Source organism: Sceloporus occidentalis, unplaced genomic scaffold (genome assembly GCF_023333645.1).
Source record: "Sceloporus occidentalis isolate IW3139 unplaced genomic scaffold, rSceOcc1.0.p SCAF_2, whole genome shotgun sequence".
NCBI classification, from domain to species: domain Eukaryota; kingdom Metazoa; phylum Chordata; class Lepidosauria; order Squamata; family Phrynosomatidae; genus Sceloporus; species Sceloporus occidentalis.
Genome location: NW_028316982.1, coordinates 235,492,662 through 235,510,767, shown reverse-complemented (window position 1 = coordinate 235,510,767; position 18,106 = coordinate 235,492,662). Strand labels below are relative to the sequence as shown.

Genomic DNA, 18,106 nt, shown 5'->3' with positions numbered 1-18,106 from the left:
AGGTCCAAGTGCCATTCTTTGTAAAGAATGCTTCCTTTTATCAAATGCAGAGGTAAGAATGGTTAGTTTAAAATACTGTATCAAATTTAATATGGAAAGCCATTAAGATAGCCTGGCTGTATTTAAATATCTAAAGCTCTAGTTCCAGAAGCTGAATGCCATCTAATATTGGGAACTGTGTGTATATGGGGGTTTCTTTATTCCTCACTCTTACATTTCATAGAGATTGGACTGGCATCACTGTAAACAAACTGCTGGTGGACACTACTTAGTCAGGTCCAGTAGATTTCATTTTAACTTACTACATATTAAAAAAATAAATAAAATTTTCAGCATTGTGAGATAAAATAGAAAAATGGAATTATTTAAATATTTTGTGGCTTCTGTAATGTGCTACTGAAATGCAATGCACATTCAGAAGATATACTTAAAGGAAGATGCAGACTGAAATGCTTGAACTGACTGTGATCATTATGGGTAATAATGAGAGATGGGAGTAAAGGAGTAAATAGAAATGGTGGGGATGGTGATGTTTACTAAGGGCATCAGCCATGAACTCTAACCACCAGATTCCAGCTACACTGTCTTGCTTGATGTTCTTTTCTTTCTGTGATTCATTTTCCTTCTTGTAAAATGGGGATTTGGTTGCCAGTCCAAGCAACTTCTGAGCTATTAGAAATGTGGATGTACTTTTATGAAACTTCAGCAGATTTTTTATTTTTGTCCCAGAAGAAACAGCTTGAGTTTTTAAAGCTACTAAATTTCAAAAAGCAATGTTGTTGCTGTTATTTTGCCATTATTGTGCAGAATGTAGGGTTTGACCATAGTTCAAAACAGTTCATCAATATTTTAGTCATGTTTACTATATTAGACATTTTATCTTACATTAGTTTTTTTGCTGTTGTTGTCAAACCAGGGAGATTGAAGATATACTGGATCCCCCCCCCCCCCCCAGCATTTAGACTAATTTTTCCTTTAAATCAATGGTTCTCAAACTTTGGTCCTCCAGATGTTTTGCATGTCAGCTCCCAGAATTCCCGAGTGCTTGCCAAGCTGCATGGGACTTCTGGGAGCTGTACCTGGACGACCAAAGTTTGGGAATCACTGCTTTAAATGGCTCCTCCCTAGATTTTAAAACCGCCATTGCCTGACCCCCATTTTTTACCATGAAAAATCAAAGCCATTAAATATACTTACCTAATTTTTCATGTAAAGAACTGCAATGTCGCATGGAAGACTGTAGCTGAAAGAGAAGGGCCCAGTGTTTTATTGCATGTGATCCAGTCATAAGGCATTTTTGAAATAAATCTCTGGATTTGGCCACAATCATTATTATGGTATGTTTTAAAATTAGCCTTTGAAAAGATAACGTCAAAACAAAAAAAAATGCACTTCTGTCTGTAATCTCTGTTTTACTTTGCTGAAAGAGAAGCTTTGACTATCCTACTGTTTGGGGCATTGTGGAAATAATTATCTTCTTCATCCTTGCTCAATGCCTCTTTCCTAGATACTAGTGGAGATGCATCTGAGTGTAACCTGGTATGGTTCAGCACCTGCAGGAAAGGGATAGATATTTCCTAAGGGCAGTGAGTGCTCCCATATGATCCAGGGGAGCTGATATACTGGAACGTTTCATTTGCATTTTTTTTCCTCAATGATGATTTTCTTAGTATAAAGGAAAATTGAGGGAGTCTTAATTTCAATGAAGTTACAAAGGAAGAAAATGCTGTATAACATGTTAACCACTTCCTTAGGTGATAGATGTTGTATAAGAACTATCTCAGTGGATCAAGCCAGTAGACCCTCTAGACCAGATTTCTGCCTCTGAGCAGCCTGCTTACAGCATTAAACTCTACAATTTCCCTGAGGTTTTAATAAAATACAGTTTCCTTCCTTGTTATATTTTAGTTTCTCTAGTTTTTAGACTTGGTTATGAAAGTCATCCATTTGAATAGCAAACCAATTTCCAGTAGTGAAAATGAAGTTCTTCCTTTATTATATTAATAGTGATTTCCAGATAGATTTTTTCCCCTTTTCATAGAATCATAGAATCGTAGAGTTGGAAGAGACCACTAGGGCCATCCAGTCCAACCCCCTGCCATGCAGGAAATCCAAATCAAAGCATCCCTGACAGATGGCCATCCAGCCTCTGTTTAAAGACCTCCAAGGAAGGAGACTCTATCACCTTCCGAGGAAGTGCATTCCACTGCCGAACAGCCCTTACTGTCAGGAAGTTCCTCCTAATGTTCAGGTGGAATCTCTTTTCCTGTAGCTTGCATCCATTGTTCCGGGTCCTGTTCTCTGGAGCAGCAGAAAACAAGCTTGCTCCCTCCTCAATATGACATCCTTTCAAATATTTAAACAGGGCTATCATATCACCTCTTAACCTTCTTTTCTCCAGGCTAAACATCCCCAGCTCCCTAAGTCGTTCCTCATAGGGCATGGTTTCCAGACCCTTCACCATTTTTGTCACCCTCCTTTGGACATGCTCCAGTTTCTCAATGTCCTTTCTGAATTGTGGCGCCCAGAACTGGACACAATATTCTAGGTGGGGCCTGACTAAAGCAGAATACAGTGGCACTATTACTTCTCTTGATCTAGACACTATACTTCTATTGATGCAGCCTAAAATAGCATTGGCCTTTTTAGCTGCCGCATCACACTGTTCACTCATGTTCAACTTGTGGTCTACTTGGACTCCTAGATCCCTTTCACACGTAGTTTCATTCAGCCAGGTGTCACCCATCCTATATCTGTGCATTTTATTTTTCCGCCCTAAGTGCAATACCTTACATTTCTCTGTGTTGAATTTCATTTTGTTAGCTTTGGCCCAGCTTTCTAGTCTATTCAGGTCATTTTGAATCTTGATCCTGTCCTCTGGGGTATTAGCTATTCCCCCTAATTTGGTGTCATCTGCAAATTTGATAAGTATGCTCCCAATTCTGTCATCCAGGTCATTGATAAAGATGTTGAATAGCACTGGGCCCAGGACAGAGCCCTGTGGGACCCCACTGGTCACTTCTCTCCAGGATGAAAAGGAGCCATTGTTGAGCACCCTTTGGGTTTGGCCGGTCAACCAATTACAGATCCATTTAACAGTTCCTTTGTCTAGCCCACATTTTACAAGCTTGTTTGCAAGAATGTCATGGGAAACCTTGTCAAAGGCCTTACTGAAATCAAGATATACTATATCCACAGCATTCCCTTCATCTACCAAGCTGGTAATTTTATCAAAGAAAGAGATCAGATTTGTCTGGCATGACTTGTTTCTCTGAAACCCATGTTGACTTTTTGTGATTATGGCATTGCCTTCTAGATGTTCACAGACTCTCTGTTTAATGATCTGCTCCAGAATCTTTCCTGGTATTGATGTCAGACTAACTGGACGATAATTGTTGGGATCCTCTTTTTTCCCCTTTTTGAAGATGGGGACAACGTTTGCCCTCCTCCAGTCAGCTGGGATCTCTCCTGTTTTCCAGGAGTTTTCAAATATGATTGCCAATGGCTCCGATATTACATTTGCCAGTTCTTTTAATACCCTTGGATGGAGTTCATCTGGTCCCGGAGACTTAAATTCATTTAGATTAATAAGGTGTTCCTCTACTATCTCTTTACTTATTCTGTGCTGAAATTCCCCTATTCTGTCCTCTGCTCCATTATCCTCAGGTTGAGCACCCTTTGCCTTTTCTGAGAAGACTGAGGCAAAGAAGGTGTTGAGTAATTCTGCCTTTTCTCTATTCTGCCTTTTGTTTAAGACAATTAATGTTCAACTTGACAGACTTTGTTTTTCTATATTATTATATTAGTATCTAGGCCATAATTTTCTACCTACTTCCTTTGTTGGAACAGTGTGAAAGTCTTTGCTAAGACCCATATGATTTATCTCCAGTGCATTCCTTTGTCCTCCCAGTTTTTCAGAAATATGAAACTGATCGCACTGAAACATTTGTTTGTGCACCCAGGGTTTTTTTCCACCGAGCTATGAAACTGATTCCATTGAAACATTTATTTGTGTTACAGCAGAACAAAAGTAACAGTGATGCTGTGATTTTATGGTGAGATCTGTTTATCGACTGACGTTGTTGTTGTTGTAGATGATGGTGGTGATGGTGGATATTGCTGTTATTCCTTGAAGATCATTTGAGGCACAAGAGGCTATCATTTTTTGAGGTTGTAAAGATCATGGCATAATGAATCTTAGAAATCAGAGCACAATATAGGCTGGCATGACAGGAAGAGTACAAGCAAAGCTTGCAAGATTGTATTGAAGACTCTCAGAATGCCAGCTTCAGATCTACTGTACAAAGAATTTATATCTTTAGCAAAATAATTATTTGGGCAAGGCCTCTCAAAAGCTGCATGCTGTCAACTGTTCCTGTTCTTTGGGAACATAAACAGGATCTAGGGACAGCTTGTGCAAGAAAACAGTTGGAATACTGGAATAATATAATTTTTCTGCAGCCAGCTAGATTATCGTCATCACCCTGTGCATGAGGAAAGTGTGAAGAGGTATTGTGAAAAATGCTAAGTCCCACTTCGTCAATAACTAAGAGTAGTTTAGCATTTTTCCACAATCCCACTCCAGGTGTTGTAGGTATCCATTAAATTTAATGTTTCTTCCTGTACTGCTATGTCTGAGTTTACTAATCAGCTTCTTAGATGCTAATGCTGACACTGATGTATATAAAAAGAAGATGAATAAATAACAGTAATCTCTCATACCTTCTATTGTATCTTGAATTTTGAATCAGCTTCTTCACCAAAATATTGCTTGCTTCCTTACAACTCAAGGGCTATTTTTAATTCCTTGGTTGGAAAGTTAAAAAAATACTTCATAACTGGAAAGATGAGGTACTTGACCAAGGAAAGTGAAATTCTGTGTTTTTGAGAAATTTGTAGTCTATACTTACCTTAATTAAAACTGATAAATTTAATTCCATGAAGAGATTATCTGCATTTGTATGTGTGCCTTTATCTTCGTTATGGTCATGAATTAAAATCATAGTGGACCATGGAATTCTAATAAGGAATTTATATGGGTGAGTTTTGTTAAAATTATTAAAAATAGCTCAAAATGAGTAGCATTTTTAAAAATAAAGCACTATGTCATAGAAAAAGTCTGAAACTAAATTTGGATAATTTTTTATTTAAAAAAATTAATATTTCCTGAGAACCATTGCAGCTGCTCTTTCTTTCTCTCTTCGGACATAGAGCTCTGACTAGTAATGTGATTAAATCTTTAGAATCAAATTCTTGAAATAGTTTGTGACTGAATGTATGTAACCTTTTCTTGGCTTCTGACACAGACCTGAGATGAATGTGGGCACTTTTCTAGATATAAATAATAATTTCTTTGATGTAATTAATCTACATTTTTAGACCTCAAATAATTAATTTTAATGTACAAAGGCTCTAATTAAACATTGTAGTCCCAGGGGGTTGGACTGGATGGCTCTTATGGTCTCTTCCAACTATGATTTTAAGAGATTTTGCCAGAAAAATAGTAAAAAACAGTTTTGAACAAAATTGTAATCTGCCTCATGTGTTGTTTTTTTATTTCTTAACAACAATTTGAAAGTCAGACATTCTGTAAACTTAATTTAAAAAAATATATAAATGGGGATATAGGTGAAATCCTCATCAGCACTGGAGATAGAAGCCAGTCTGTAGAACCTTGAAGATTTCTTGTGTGTTGCTTGATACTATTTAAAAGTGCAGATTCTCTTTCATTACATCTTTGTCCTAAACTGTTCCTCGTTTTGTATGTGCAATTTTTTTGCTCATTCCTTCCACAATCATAGGTAATTTCATCTGTCTTTTTTAATTGTTATGCCTAATTCTTTTAATAAGTTAGATTGTTGATATAAGGATACACCCCCATCCTTTTCACCATGCTGTTTGGAATCCTTTAATGCAGAGCTGTATTTTTCTATTCTGAATTGCCTTCTTTATTTCCTTTCTTCATTACAAACTACTCTGGAAAGAGCTTTCCTAACTAAAAAAAAAAAGTATGTGTGGGGGAAGCTATGCTTGACTGATAATGCATTGCTTTGGATGGTGAAACATTATGAAAGTTTAATTTTTAATTAAATCTGAAATAGCAATTATAACTGAAAGAGATTTTAACCTGTTTCTTTTCAGAGTGCCTGAAGTTACATTTTAGATGCTGAAATCACTGCACCTTAAAAACAAAAAAAAAAAACAAAAAAGATCAAGCAGTACTTCATTCCTGTAAGTAAAAGCTTTTGGAGTACCTTTTGTCACTCATCCTTTAACATACATGTGTTAGCATGGTTACTATAGAACCAGGTGGAAAAGGTCAGGCTGCCCTTGAACAGGAGTTACAGATACTTCTTGCAATTTCAAATTGTGCTACATTTTTGAAGTGCTTTATTTCAGACCCAAAATTGTTAATCTTTTGTTCTCGCTGTTTCAAATTTCATTAGGAACATTGTCTCTATAGGCATATATTTTCTACCATTCTGGATGCATTTTGGCATAATAAAAGTATCAAAATGCCATCAAATAGTATCCTTGCTCCTTTATTATGTCAAAAAGAATATTTGTCCCTTCATGAAATGAAAACAGAAAGGAAGAAAGAGCCTCTTGGGATACCACAACAAGAGTCAGATGCCTTGCAATAACAGAATATTCGTAATTCTTTGTGTGTGTTGTGGGTGCTTGCAGGCATTGGTACCCATCTTGTTGTGGCACAGAGCAGTCAAAATATTTTATCTTCTTCCTTTCAATAAGACAAAAAGGTATTTCTAAAATTGGTTGTGGCAGACCTTAAGCATGTAAATACTTAGTTTTTTGTTAGAATCCTATAGTTCAACAGCTGAATCCATATACAAAGTAGTGGTTCAGGAGAATGAGGAACACTTACAGCAAAGGAATGGTTTCAATTACAGAATGGAGCAGATGATCCAAGCACACAAAATTCCATTTCTGATTTGACCTGTTCTTTTTTTATTACAATACCCTTATTGCTTCATGCAGGAAGGGGACTTTTTTGTTACTGCTGTTAGTAAATAGTTGGAAACTCTTCAAGAGCAACTGCATATCAACCAGAGATACATCAGTAAAGTCTGATCCACTTATTGTCTATCACTTTTGTAAACACATTGCATTTCACAACTATTTGTCATGGTGCTGTTTTATTACTGCTGTTAGTAAATAGTTGGAGATGCTTGAAGATCTTTAACTATTTTGATTTCCTTGTTATCTAGGTTAAATTTATGTAATTCCTCTGTGGTAATTATTATTTTTTAATTCTTTATGTTTAACATTAGGCCTGCCTTTGCACTTTCTTCCCTCGGCTTCCCAAGTACCATCTCTTTTTGAGTCAAATGCTTGGCTTCCCCTTTTCCTTCCTTCTCATTGCTCAGTTTTCTTTCCTTGTACATACTAGCATTCCCTATGGTAGTGTTTTAACTTCACCTCTATGTACTGTTTATATCTTATCTTTGGGTTTTCATTCTCATGACATCATTTGCTTTCTCAACCTTCCTCACATTCCAATGCATGTCTTTAGGCAATCCAGTGACTCAAAACAATGGCTTGATATTTTTCATTTTTCATTTCTTTCCATTTCTATTTTCCATAGTATCTCTTGGCTCTGTATAGCCTCCTTTTAAGATTTTCTTGTCTCCATAGTCATCAACTAATGGCCACTTCAATTTGGTTCTAATTTTTCAATTAGCGTGTTTGTTTCAAAACACATATTGTTAAAGCAGGATAAACAAAACACACACATCCTGAAATGTTCATCCCCATGCTGCAAACGTTAATTATATTATCTATGGGCATGGACCTATATAGGAATATAAAAAGCTGTCCTATACTGAATCAGATCATTGGTTTCTCTAGGACTATATTTTCTGATTGGCATTGGCTCTCCAATCCTAAATGGATATATTAAGGCTGGTACCTGGGGCATTTCGTATGCAAAGCATGCACTCTGTCATTCAGCTGTGGCCCTTCCCTATGTTTGGAAATGTAACGTGGGAATCATATCTTGTTTTTAACACTACATGATTAGAGCTGAAAATTACAAGAAATGAATCATACATCTAATGGAATCCATCTTCCAAATTTAAGTAGTTAAATTTACAGTGTAAATTTAAAGCTGGTGGAACATTATAAACCAAATTCAGCCTGCTATTCTCATTAAAGATCCAAATGCACAGCTGGGTAATGAAATCCAGAAGGTTATGAGTTCTTCTTAAGTTGCACCTCTTCTGTGCAGTGCAAAGTGTTATGCTTTAGTTGTGCTATGAGTTGTGTCCTTTAAACATTAATGAATTTGCTTTGGAGGTTATGGCTCCAAAGTGATTATAGGTGCATAACGACCCATTCAGGACAGAACACGTGCCAAGCATTGAGCAATCATATTATTTTCTTTCCAAGCTTCCCAATACATTTACTAGAAAAAGAAGAAACCTAAACTGGAAATAAATTTAAGCAGTATTGGCATGGAAGATGGAGCAAGCTTGTTTTCTGCTGCTCCAGAGGGTGGGACCCAAATAAATAAGTTCAAATTACAAGAAAGGAGATTCTAAATAAATATTAGGAAGAATTTCCTGGTAGTAAAAGCTGCTTGACAGTTGAATAGAGTCTCTCGGAAGAAGGTGGTCTCTCCTTTGATAGAGGTTTTTAAACAGCAGTTGGATGGCCACCTGTCAGAATCCTAAAGCTGGATCATTGCACTGGGAGAGGCTTTGACTAAATGTCACCTGGAATTCCTTCAAGTTCTTTGATTCAATACCCATAGTGTGTCATGTGAAACTCCATACTATTTTGTTGGTCTTTTTTTTTTAAGTGCTTGCTTCTACAGGTGAGCAATTTTTGTCCCACCATTCATCAGAAAAGGAAAGGAAGCTATAGAACACTAAAGGCTGATTGGTTGGATTTTGATATGGAAAGAAGATACAAGACCAGGGTATAAAGAGTGATACTTTTGCCAGGGAGAAATTTTACTAGCTTATGTGAGTCAGATGATAATACCATAAAGTAAACTAGATGAAAAACTATGCTGAAAGATTATGGCTTTTCACTAGGCTGGGAGAGATTTTGAGGTGGGTTGTTGTTGCTGCTGTTTTTAACTGCCCTGAAGTTGACCACAATTTATGCCAACCCTGTGGAGGAGACATCTCCAAGCCCCACTATTATCCACTTCTGGGCCCATGACCTCCTTAACTCAGTAGATCCATCTGGTGTGAAGTTTTCCTCTCTTTATACTACCTGGACCTTTCCTAACATTATTGTCTTTTCTAATGAATCTTGTCTTCCCATGATGCGGCCTAAGTACTACAGTCTCAGTTTAGTCATCTTGGCTTCCAGGGCAAGTTCAGGCTGGACCTGTTCAAGGACTGATTTGTTTATCTTTTTGTCTGTCCAGTATTCTCAGTGCTCTTCTCCTGCATCCCATATCAAATGAGTGATTTTCTTCCTACGCATTTTCTTCACTGTCCAGCTCTCACATCTGTACATGGTGATGGGGAATAAAATGGATATGATGGCGGGTTATAGACTGCCCATTTGGGGCAGTCTGGACCCGCCCCTTTCCCCAGAGTATCGGGGCTTCAGTGGCCACACCGGCAGCCACTGAGGCCCCGATCCGCCGCTTTTCGGGCTGCGGGGAAGCAGCAAAATGCCGCTTCCCCGCAGCCTGAAAAGGGGTGTCCTTGGGGCTTCAAGCCCCAAGGACAGCCCGCGGCGGTGGGGAGGGGGAGAAAGGGGCCGCTTGGCCCCTTTCTCCCTTGCTTCGCTGGGCGCAGCCGTCTGAAGGCTGCGCCCAGCGAAGCAAAGCGGCACCGCGGACCAGGAAGGAGCTCCGAAACGGAGCTCCTTCCTGGTCCGTGGAAAGGGCGCCCTAGGCGCCCTGCCGCGGATTGAGGACGTCACATCCGCGCCGCCCCGTCTAGAGGCGGCACGGCCGTGACGTCCTCACGGCGGCGGCCATATGGAAGGGCCGCCGCCATTTAGTGTGTGACGGGCATGCACTAGGGTTAGGGCGGTGCGGAAGCACCGCCCTTTTGTAACCCTAGTGCGTGCTCATCACGCACTAAACTGCCGGTATGTAACCGGCCCACGATTGTAATTTTAGTGCTCAGTTGTATAGCTTGCTCTTTTAGATCTTGTCTACAGTTATTTCATGACTGCCTTTGCCTTTCCTAGTCTTCTTCTTATTTCTTGACTGCAATTTCCATTCTGATCAATATTGATCCTAGGTATGAAAAAACTTTAACTATTTTTATTTCCTCATTGTCTAGGTTGAATTTATGTAGTTCTTCTGTGGTCATTATTTTTGTTTAATTGTTTCGATTCTGTAATGTTTTCTGCTTGTACTATGGTGTCACCTTCATATCTTTGACTGTTGACACTTTTTCCACCTATCCTCACTCCTGTTTCTTCTAAGTGTAATCCTGCTCTTTGTATGATGTTTTCTACTTACATGTTGAACAGGTAAGTTGGTGAAATGTAGCCTTGCCCTGACCCCTTTGCCAATTGGAATCATTCTGTCTCTCCATATCCTATTCTACCAGTAGCCTCTTGTCCTAAGTGCAGATTTCTCATCAGAACTATCAAATGTAGTGGCATTCACATGTCTTTAAGAGCATGCCATAGCTTTTTGTGAACTATACCGTCAAAGGTTTTGCTATAGTCTATAAAGTACATGTTGAGTTTCCTTCTGGAGTTCCTTGGTGCATGTTTGCAATGTGGTCCCTAGTGCCACTACCTTTCCTGAACCTGCCTGCACCTCTGGGATTTCATGTATGATTGAAGTCTGTAAGCATCATTTTGGTTGTGTGGGAAATTAATGCTATGGCCCTGTAGTTGCTGCAGTCTTTTGTGTCTCCTTTTCTGTGGATGGGGATGCATATTGAATGTTTCTAGTTGGTTGGCCAGCATTTTGTTTTCTGTATTTGTTGGCATATTTTTGTTAGTACCTCAGGTCTGTACTGTGTCTGGTGCATTACATTTTCATGAATGACTGGTCTGAACTGTTAGAAGGTATGCTCAACAAGTTTGCAGTTGAACTGAAACTGAGAGGCATATCTGACAATTCAGAATACAAAAAGGAAACAAAGGTCCAAATAACTTGGTATAATTGAAAACTGTGCTGAAACTAAAAAAATAAAACCAAAGAGAAGAAAAAATGGCCTTCCTTTTGTCTTCTTTTAGGCGAAAAGGTGAATAAATAAAATGCAGGGTTGTAGGCTGGGTGATACCTGATTTAGTAATAGTATATATGAAAAGAAATGGAAACCAGCTAGCTTAGTTGTAGAGAGAGCTTTGACATGAATAGAATCTTCTTATCTTCAAATGCATTTCTTGCCGTGTGAAGAAAGTGATGTTGGAGGGGCTATATATTCCCTACTTGTGTCTTAAAATGTGATAATGCTTGAATATGGCTGTAAAAGACAATATATATTTGTTCTAGGAAAAGGGCAAAAAAGGCAGAAATCTGAGTGGAGCTGAAGTGCAGGCTTCTTGCATAAGGTCATCTTGGGTGACTCTTCACTGGCCCTTCCATGCTATGAGAATAGAACAATGAAATGTAATTGCATATGAATGTACAGAGCCAGTGGTGGTGGTGAAACAAAACAAGAATATGTATGTCTTAGCCACAGGGAAAGAAAACTGCTTTGAAGTTTTCTTTTTATTTCTAACTGAAATTCATTATGAACAGATGTTAAAATTTCTGACTTGGCATCTGGGTGATCCCATTACATGGTAGTTCTTATATAAGTAAAGAAGATCCTTCCTATTAACAGGTTGCATGGTTTAATGTGTAGGACCCCCCCCCCCCCCGCTTATGAAAATTTGTTTATTAGCTACATGCATCTTTCCAGTATATACATTTTCTCAAAACAATTTTAGTAATATATTTCTCATAGTATATTATACATTATAGTCCTAATGAAGACTGTGTTGTGATCCATGAACTGCATCACAAAAGTGGTAAGATATCTTAAGGATTCAACTGCTTTCTGATCCACGATTTAGTTTGCAAACTACAAATTTGGTTAGCTCATGCATAAATGTGAACCAAAACATTTTCTTCTTTATCCCATCATTTTCCTTGTCAGAGAACAATTTTTTTCACTTGGATTTGAAAAGTATTACAAATGAGGGGGAGGGGAGCCTATAGCTATAAATATATTACAACTCAGTAATTTTCACTAAATTGGGTAAAACACAATCCGAAAACATAAGCACAGAAACCAAAACTGGTTGATATATTTTATTATGGGATTTAAAACATTGTGTTCTAAAACTTACCTATATTTCCCATCAAAAGTGCAGGAAGGTTTTTTAAAAATGAGTATTCGTTTGTCATATCTCAAATATTCTTGCCTGAACTCCTGTGTTTTGGTAGTTTGAATATAGGATAGGTTTTAGAACGTAGGAATATAGAGTCCTTTATCTTCACCACTGATAGCATTATAGCTTCTGTTGTTAAGTTTAGCTAAATAAATCTATAAACACTGTCCTTAAAATGTGAATCTTTAGATAACCTGCAAAGCTAAGTAGCAGTATTGTTAACATCTGACAACATCAAAACATTCATTACAGCGAGCCATTAATTACAGTGAGCTTTAATGATTTAACATTTGGTCCCTTATTTATACTTCTTTATATATGACTTAACTACTTTCTGTCTCAACAGAAAAAAATGCATTTTTTTTAAATCCATTGTATTTTCTCATGTTATATTGAATAGCTGGAGAGTGGTGTGGATTTCTGTAAGTTCATTCAAGCTTGGAGGCATGGGGAAGCAAATAATGTGATATAGATTCCAACATCCCAGATTGTTTGGAACATATCTAGCATTATAATGTCACAGACTCATAAAGTCCTCTTTCTTTTAGAATAGTGCTTTTAAGAAAACAAAATATTCTTGACACAATTCCTGCTTTCAAGTGCCGTGTACAGGATGCCAAATATATAAAAATGTGAAATATTATTAAAATAAATGAATCATAAACAAAATGAAATCTAAATGGCGGTAGGAAAGTGGGAAGCCGTTACAGGGGAAGGCGGGATCGATGTATAATATCTATCTCACCTTCCATCCACTTTCCTAATCAAAGAGGTCTGAGGGTCAGACCAACCGTGCCACAAACCCTGTCTCTGCTCCTGTGCAATGCCAGGTCCGTGAAAAATAAGACCCACATAATTCACGATCTTCTTGAAGATAAGAACTGCGACCTGGCTTGCATCACTGAGACCTGGCTAGGGCCTGAGGGAGAAGCTGTGTGGCACAGGCCCTTCCTGCCGGGTTCTCAGTTAAGGACCAGACCAGGTTAGGTGGGCGGGGGGAGGGGAGTTGCCTTGATCTATAAGAACACCCTTCCCTTAACTACGAACCATGTTCGACAAACCTCCTATATCGAGTGTATTTACCTGACCCTAAAAGCCAGAGACAGTTTGCGGATTCTGTTGGTCTATCGGCCACCCCGTGCACTAACGGACTCCCTGCTCGAGCTGACACAGCTGGTCTCGGAGCTGCTGTTGGAGTCCCCCAGGCTTCTTGTCCTGGGGGACCTCAACATCCCCTTCGCGGCCAGCTATAGTCCATCTGGTGCAGCTCGAGAGTTCATGGATACCATGACAGCCATGGGCCTGACTCAATTGGTTATGGGGCCAACGCATTCTGCTGGTAATACTCTCGATATGGTCTTTTGTACAGACATGGAAACTCCATGGGTGGAAATAACTAATATTTCCGCCTTGTCGTGGACGGACCATTTCTTGGTTGAGGCTAACATCAAGGCTTCTACCCAGATCCCCCCCGGGGGTGGTGGACCTATTAGAATGGTCCACCCTCGAAGGGTGATGGAACCCAAAAGGTTCCAAGAAGCCCTAGAGGGAAACATGGTTGGATCTGACGGCGATTCTGTTGATGCCCTGACTACCATCTGGGACACCTGTCTCTCCAGGGCTATACACAGTATCGCTCCCAAGCGTCCTCTCAGGCCTGCTTCCAAAAAGCAGCCCTGGTATACCAAAGATCTCCGGGCAAGGAAGCGGGTTCTGTGACGACTAGAGCACAAATGGCGGAGACATCAGGACTTAGCCGGCAAGGCACTCCTGGACTCCCTTTTGGAGGACTATGGAGTGGCGATAGACGCAGCAAAGAACTCGTTCTATGCTGTGCGTATCGCATCCGCGGAGTCACATCCGGCGGAGCTGTTCAGGGTAGTGAGGGAGCTTACTCAGCTACCCTCCTCCCTGAACTCCATTTTGGAACCATCTAAGGCCTGCTGTGACGAATTTAACAACTTCTTCATGGATAAAACCTCTCGGCTAAGGGCTGATCTCGACGCCATTATTAGTTCAGAAACCAGAGTAGAGGTTTCCAGAGCTTCCGTGGACTCAATTGTACTGGATCACTTTGAGTCTGTAAGTACTGAGGATGTGGACAAGATCCTTAGAAGTGTTAGGAAGACAACTTGCTCTCTCGATCCCTGTCCCTCATGGCTAGCGGCTCAGGGGGGAGCGGTTGTAGCAACTTTGTTACACCGTATAATTAATACATCTTTTAGGGAAGGGCAATTTCCATCCAGCTTAAAATTGGCCATTGTAAAACCGCTGTTAAAAAAGCCCTCCCTAGACCCTCTGATGCATAACAATTACTGGCCAGTTTCGCTATTGCCTTTCTTGGGGAAGGTGATCGAGAGGGCAGTTGCAATCCAGCTTCAATCAATCTTGGATGATACTGATTATCTAGACCCATTTCAAACCGGGTTCCGCGACAGCCTTGGTCGCCTTGGTCAATGATCTCCATCTGGGCATGGACAGGGATAGCGGGTCCCTGTTAGTGCTCTTGGACATCTCAGCGGCTTTCAATACCATTGACCATGGTATCCTTCTGGAACGCCTGAGAGAGTTAGGAATCGGGGGCACTGCTGGCTCCAGTGGTTCCGTTCCTACCTTTCGGGCAGATTCCACATGGTGCAGCTGGGGGACGAATGCTCCGACAAGAGGGCGCTTACATCTGGTGTCCCTCAGGGAGCTATTCTGTCCCCCATGCTATTTAACATTTACATGAAACCGCTGGGAGAGATTATCTGGAGGCACGGGGTGCAGTGTTATCAGTACGCTGATGACACCCAAATAGTCTTCTCTGTGTCTCCGACTGATGCAGTGACCAGGGATGGCATCTCTCCTCTTGATGCCTGTCTAGACTGCGGTAATGGACTGGATGAGGGAAAACAGACTCAGACTGAATCCAGAGAAAATGGAAGTGCTCGTGATAGGTTCCCCCAGTCCGGGATTGGAGGTTTGTCCACCTGTCCTGAACGGGGTCACGCTCCCCTTGAAGGACTCTGTTCGCAGCCTGGGGGTGCTCCTGGACTCGTCGCTCCACCTTACATCTCAGGTGGATGCGACGGTCAGGAGCACCTGTTTTCAACTTCGGTTGATACGCCAGCTGCGACCCTTCCTGGGCCGGAGGGACCTTGAAACAGTGGTACACGCTCTGGTAACCTCCCGTTTGGATTTCTGTAATGCACTCTACATGGGGCAACCCTTGTACCATACCCGGAAGCTACAGTTGGTTCAAAATATGGTAGCTAGAGTGGTCACTGGATCTTCCAGGGCCACCCATATAACACCGATACTAAAAGATCTCCATTGGCTGCCCATCCGCTTCCGAGCGCAATACAAGGTGTTGGTTATCACCTACAAAGCCCTAAATGGCTTGGGCCCAGGGTACTTGGAGAATCGCCTCTCCCCATATAATCCGCCCCGCACACTCAGATCCGCTGGGAAGCATTTGTTGACAGTCCCAGATTCTAAATACGCCACAACATCACGTAGAGCCTATTCCATCTCGGCTCCTTCGCTCTGGAACGCGCTTCCCAGTGAGCTCCGCTCGGCCACCTCCCTTGAGTGGTTCAGGAAGGAATTAAAAACCTTCCTGTTCCAAACAGCTTTCCCCTAACTTTTTTCCTTTGTAGCCTCCTTCCTCCCCCTCACCATTATTATCCTTGTTTTAAACATCTTATGCTAGTTGGATATTGCTATTGTGATTTTAATGTATAATTGCTGTTATTGTGTATTGTGTTTTTTACTCTGTAACTGTTATTGTTGTAACCCGCCTTGATCTACGAAAGGCAGGCAATAAATACATATTTTATTATTATTTATTTATTAAATGTTCACATACCCCTGTAATAAATCCACATTTTTACTTGAAATGTATGGCTCAGATACTATGATATGAGGTATCAGAAATATTCTGTGCTCTTGTCTTTCTCAAAATATTTTTCTAGCAGCAGCAAGATGTTACAGTTGAGAAGGTAGACACTAAATTGCCTTTTTGTTTTTAATGGTTTATTGTTCTTGACTATCTTCATTAGAGTGCATGCAAAATGAGCATTCACAAAAGGTTTACAAATTGGTCATGAACTCTAAACTCCATTTGACTTTACTGAGAATCTTCTTCAATACTGAATTGGATCTAAAAGCAGTACGTAGATGTTGTGGTTTAAGCTAATACTTTTGTAAAATGGCTGATGTTATTGTGCTCATTGAAATGTGACATTTGGCGTGTGTGTCTCTGTGTATGAGAAATCAAAATACAGTACTGTTAACAGTAGGGATGTAATTCTTTGTTGTTGTTGTTAGCTGCCCTCAAGTTGTCCTTGACTCATGGCAACACTGTGGATGAAACATCTCCAAGCCCCCCCATCTTACACTGCTCTGCTTTTGAAGGAAGCAACAAGTAATTCTAGCTGTTTTCTTTCTGCTGAGAGAAACCGGGTAGTTTTTGAAGAGTAATGAATTGTAAACATTTTGTTAGCCCAATAGTCTCCTTGTTAGAGTTCCAAACACCTTTTGAAGGCGGAGGAGAGTGGCAAAAATGGTGAAGGGTCTGGAAACCATGCCTTATGAGGAGAGACTTGGGGAACTGGGTATGTTTAGCCTGGTGAAGAGACAGTTAAGAGATGATATGATAGCCTTGTTTAAGTATTTGAAGGGGTGTCATATTGAGGATGGAGCAAGTTTGTTTTCGGCTGCTCCAGAGAATAAGACACAGAACAGTGAATACATGCTAGAAGAAAAGAGATTCCACCTCAACATTAGGGGGAACTTCCTGACAGTAAGAGCTGTTTGACAGTGGAACACTCTCTGTCAGAGAGTGGCAGTGTCTCCTTCTTTGGAAGTGTTTAAACAGAGGCTGGATGCCCATCTGTCGGGGCACTTTGATTGTGAGTTCCTGCATGGCAGGGGGTTGGATTGGATGGCCGTTCCAATCCCATGGTTCTATTATTCTTTCCATTCCTATGTTAGAGTTTTTGATGTGCTGGCATTTTTTACCCTTTGGTTTATAAATAATACTTATGCCTTACAAAGCATGCAAAAACTAATGACTGCACTATATTATATAGAATATGGTAATATTCTGAAGAAATTATGTGCAATATTTTTCACTTCTTTTGCTAGAATGTTGGTAGGTATTTATTAAATGACTGTCCAGAGAATGAAAGAATAGGAAAAGTCACAGAGAAATTCTGTACAGTGGATCTTTTGTATCCTCTGGGGTTTGGTTCCAGCCCTTCCTGCAGTTATCAAAATCTATGGATGCTCAAGTCCCATTAAATGCAATGACATGGCATCCCTTATATAAAATGGCAGGTCAGAAGTAAGTTTCAGACAGATTCAGTGGAGCTTGCTCCTAGCCAAATAGTGCAGTGCCAACTGGTAAAGATGGCCAAATATCAGTAAAGTTGACATAAGGTCAACTTTATGCTCAGCCTGGGATGTTGGAAATTACCCTCACTCTGGTTTAACTCTGTGCTTGTGTTGTGGTATCCGTGAAATACAGGGTTTGACATACCTCAGCTCCCTCCTTGCCTTCCCCTATTTGGGTCTTTTGCCAGCAAATCATAGTTGGCAAAACGGTTCTATTGGCATATTGGTCTGGTGGCAGATCTCTGGCAGAAAAGAGTTCTGCTTGCAAAAGGATGTTTCTGCCAGCGGAATATGTTTATGCCTAATTTTAACCTGCTACATCAGGTACATTTTTGAGTTAGCATTGTACTATAAATGTACAATCCTGTGCCTTGCTTGAATGAGCTCCTTTGAAACC

The 18,106-nt window shown here is 40.2% G+C and overlaps 1 protein-coding gene across 1 annotated transcript in view; it reads left to right on the top strand.

Moving 5' to 3' along the window:
• Positions 1–18,106, top strand: part of ZBTB20 (zinc finger and BTB domain containing 20) — a 590,333-nt gene that overhangs the window by 205,867 nt on the left and 366,360 nt on the right. Inside the window, exon 4 of the mRNA XM_089512479.1 lies at positions 6,142–6,231. The gene's annotated coding sequence lies outside the window, so the exon portion shown is untranslated. The remainder of the gene's footprint in view (positions 1–6,141; positions 6,232–18,106) is intronic.